This window comes from Arachis ipaensis, chromosome B1 (genome assembly GCF_059453495.1).
Source record: "Arachis ipaensis isolate K30076 ecotype BB chromosome B1, ASM5945349v1, whole genome shotgun sequence".
Classification (NCBI taxonomy): Eukaryota; Viridiplantae; Streptophyta; class Magnoliopsida; order Fabales; family Fabaceae; genus Arachis; species Arachis ipaensis.
In genome coordinates this window covers 73,703,084-73,707,657 of record NC_142436.1, presented here as the reverse complement: position 1 = coordinate 73,707,657, position 4,574 = coordinate 73,703,084, and the positions used below count along the sequence as shown (strand labels likewise).

General features: G+C 39.9%; 1 pseudogene; it reads right to left on the bottom strand.

Annotated features, from left to right (window-relative positions):
- Positions 1–251: 251 nt before the first annotated feature.
- On the bottom strand, positions 252–4,574 carry LOC148577032 (uncharacterized; annotated as a pseudogene).

Here is a 4,574-nt window from a genome sequence, read left to right as displayed (position 1 = left end):
CCTGTAAATAGTTGCAGATAATCCTTCTTCATATCAACTTCCAACTCCCAAGAATGCTCCTCAATTCCTGATCGACTACAAGCCACCTTAACCAATTGAACTTCCTTTTCACGGAGCTTTTTAACACTCACATCATCATACGAATCGGAACAACTAAAAAAGTTAAGTTCTCCCTCAACGGAATAGTCTGGGGCTCTAATACATGTGTCGTGTCTGGAGTATACTTCCGTAGTTTTGAAACGTGGAACACGTTATGCAAATTTGAAAGATTTGGTGGCAAAGCCACTTGATATGCCACGGAACTGATCTTCTTCAAGATCTCGAATGGGCCAATGTATCAAGGATTTTAACTTCTTTGTTTTAATTGCTCTTCCAATGTCCATTGTGGGAGTAACTCTCAAAAATACATGTTCACCTTCTTCAAATTCTAACGGCTTTCTCCGCCAATCCGCATAACTCTTCTGACGACTTTGCGCAAAGAGGATTCTGGTTCTAATTTTCTTTATTTTCTCCGTCGTCTCATCTACCAATTCAGAACCCAACACACTTGATTTTCCGAGTTCATAATAACACAAAGGTGATTGGTACTTCCGTCTATACAATGCTTTATAAGGAGTCATCCCTATGCTCGCATGATAACTGTTGTTATAGACAAACTCCACTAATGGTATATACCTATCCCAACTTCCAGATTGATCCAACACGCATGCTCTGAACATATCCTCTAAGGTTTGAATCGTTCTTTCTAATTGTCCATCTATTTGTGGATGATAAGAAGTACTAAAAAACAATCGTTTACCAAATGCCTTTTGAAAGGCTCTCCAAAATCTTGAAGTGAAACGGGGATCACAATCCGATACAACTGTAGTCGGCACACCATGCAATCTCACAACCTCCTTAATATACACTCTCGCCAATTCATCTAAAGAACAATTCATCTGAATAGGTAGAAAGTGAAGGGATTTAGTCAGCCTATCCACAATCACCTAAATCGCATCAGATCCAGCTCGTGTCCTTGGTAAACCAGTTACAAAATCCATAGTGATGCCTTCCCATTTTCATTGTGAACCTCTAAAAGTTGCAACAAGCCAGATGGCTTTTCAATTTTCACCTTTTGACATGTTAGACACTTAGCCACATACGCCGCCACGTCACACTTCATTCTAACCACCAAAACATTCTCTTCAAGTTGTGATGCATCTTAGTAACTCCAGGATGAATTGAAAATCCACTCTTGTGAGCTTCAAACAATATTTCATTCTGCAAGTTTCCCACACTTGGTACACAAATTCTCTCTTTGTAACTCCAAATCCCCTATTGATCCTTCTTAACCTCTTTCTATTTTTTTTGTCATATGGTTTTTAACATTCTTCGTAACTCTTCACTCTCTTGTTGTGCTTTTTGAATCTCAGTCTTAAAATAACTCGTGATTTACAACTAATTCAAACTCACATCTTCAACCATATCCTCCACTCCTAACCTCAAACTCACAAACTTGCTTAACAATTCCTCTTCCTTGAGCATCATCCATGCCACACTCAAAGACTTCCTACTCAAGGCATCCGCTACCACATTCGCTTTCTAGGGTGATAGTTCAGATCAAAGTCGTAGTTTTCCAACAACTACATCCACCTTCACTACCTTGTATTCAACTCTTTTGGTTCAAAATCATACTTCAGACTCTTGTGATCGGAGAAGACTCTAAACTTTATCTCGTACAGATAATGCCTCCAAATTTTTAAAGCAAACACCACAGCCGCTAGCTCCAAGTCATGCATCAGATAATTCATTTCATGCGATCTCAGTTGCTGTGAGGCATAAGCCACCACGTTTCGGTGTTGCATCAACACGCAACCTAAACCCTTTAATAACGCATCGCAATAAACTTCCAATAATTCATTTGGCCTAGGTAGAATAAGCACTGGTGCAGATGTTAACCTTTCTTTCAAGGTCTAAAAACTCTCTATGCACTCTGGCATCCACATAAACGGTACTTCTTTACGCGTTAACTTTGTCATTGGCAAGGCAATTTGTGAGAATCCTTTGATGAACCTTCTATAGTATCTAGCTAGTCCTAAGAAACTCTTGATCTTAGTTACGATCGTCGACCTTTTCCACTCAGTCACTGCCTCAATCTTAGATGGATCCACTGCAATCTCATCCTTACTTACCACATGACTTAAGAATCTTACTTCTCTCTTCCAGAATTTGCACTTCGAAATCTTCACATACAAATTTCTCTCCTTTAAGATTTGCAATACACTTCTCAAGTGCTCTTCCTGCTCCTCTTCAGATTTAGAATACACTAGTATGTCGTCTATGAATACCACCACAAATTTATCAAAAAAGGGTCAGAACACCCTGTTCATTTAATCCATGAACATAGCAGGGGTGTTCATTAGCCCAAAGAACATCACCACGTACTCATAGTGACCATAGCGAGTTCGGAACGCAGTTTTAGAAATATCCGCTTCTTTCACCCAAATTTGATGGTAACCTGGCCTTAGGTCGGTCTTTGATAACACGCTGGCTCCTTTTAGCTGATCCATCAGATCATCAATTCGTGGTAAAGGGTATTTATTCTTCACTGTTACTTTATTCAACTGTCGGTAATCAATGTATAACCTCATACCTCCGTCCTTTTTTTTCACCAATAACACAAGTGCTCCCCACGGGGAAACACTTGGTCGAATAAAGCTCTTATCTATCAACTCTTCTAATTACTTTTTTACCTTTGCCAATTCTGACGGTGCCATCTGATATGGTACAATCGATACTGGTCCAGCTCCTGGCACTAAGTCTATAGCGAATTTAATCTCTCTCTGAGGTGGAAACTCAAGTATATCTTCAGGGAAAACTTCAAAAAATTCTCGCACAATCGGTATTCGATCTAAATCTTGCTTTTCCCCTAATAAATTGGCAGCTAAAAGGATAAATCCCTGGCACTCTGCTCCACTACAATTCACCTTCATCGCATTTAAGTAGTAACTTTGTGCAATCACTGGTCCTTATGATTCCTCAAACATAAACCAGACAGAATGCTTAAAATAATCTAACAAAACCCTATTCACCAATAACCAGTCCAAGCCCAATATCAAATCTAACTCAGTCATTGGCAAACAGATAAAATCATGAACAAATTCTCAATTTTCCACCCTAAAAGGAACTTCTTGGCATCCTAATCTAGTCACCACAGTTTTAGAAGCAGGAGTATGCACATGTAAATCAAATGAAAATATCAATACCTTTAACCCTAATTCAGCAACTTTATCAAAATCTATAAATGAATAAGATGCTCCAGTATCATATAATACAGTTAACACTTTACCACCAATTTTGCATTTACCTCTAATCAAAGTATCTGATTTACCAGCATCATCTGTCGTTATAGCATACACACGGCCTTATTGTTAGGCTCTTCCAGCACTCCGGTCGTTCTTCTCGAGACAGTTCTAAGACATGTGACCAGCTCCTCCACAACTGTAGCAAAGTCCCAATCCAGCTCTACATAGAGTTCCCAGGTGATAGCTTCCACACTGTCTATAAGTCAATTCATTTTGAGGTTGCCTTCTGTACTTCCTTCCTTGATGGTTGTTGTTCCCTTAGAGAGTAGCTTGGCCACGTTGAGGTTGTTGAACATAACCCCCTATCTTAAAGTTTCGGCCCCTTGGAGCAAAAGACCTTGTACCTCCTCCTCGGTTATGGTAACCACCACGGCTAATGCTCGCATTCCCATTCATTCTAGAACAATCTTCAACCACACGACTCTTGTTCACCAACTCTGCAAAACTCTTAACCTCAAGAAGTACCACAGCTCGCATGATATCGTCTCTCAAACTGTCCTGATACTTCATACATTTTCACTCCTCGTATCCTTCAGGAGCACCCTGATAAACTCTTGAGAAATGACACAACTCCTTGAATTTGCTTGTGTAAGCAGCCACAGTCATTGTTCTTTGTCTTAGTTAAAGTAGCTTCAACTTCTTGGCTTGTCTCACAGAATTCAGAAAATATATTTGGTAGAACTCCCCTTTAAAAACTTACCAAATGATCGCCTTATTTCTGTTTCCTTGTTGCAGAAGATGATAAGCTCCTTGCCACCAATGTTATGCTTCTCTAGCTAGCTGATAAGCAGCAAGCTCCACTAACTGGCACTCAGGTACATGCTGTGCTTGTAGTGCTCTCTCTATTACTCGAAACCAGTTGTCGACTTCCGTAGAATTAGTTGATCCTCTAAAGGTAGGGGGATTAACCTTCAAAAAGGTTGCTAACAGTATAGGGCCTCCTTCACCTGAGTTTCCTCCAAATCTGTTACCATTCCTGTTCATTCTCTCCATAGTTTGCTTTATAGCCGCTGCACTAGCTTGCATAGTATTAACAAGTTAGGTCATCGCCGCCAAAAATTTGACCTGATTACCAGATGAAGCGGATCCCTCATTTTCTCTCCGTCTTTGACCCCGTCCACAAGTTTCCGTTTCGGGTCCTATCCCCACAAAATAAGTGATATCAATGTGATCAATCTTAGTATCTCAAGTTAAGTACTTCAATTTTCCAAAAGTATATGATAAACCCAT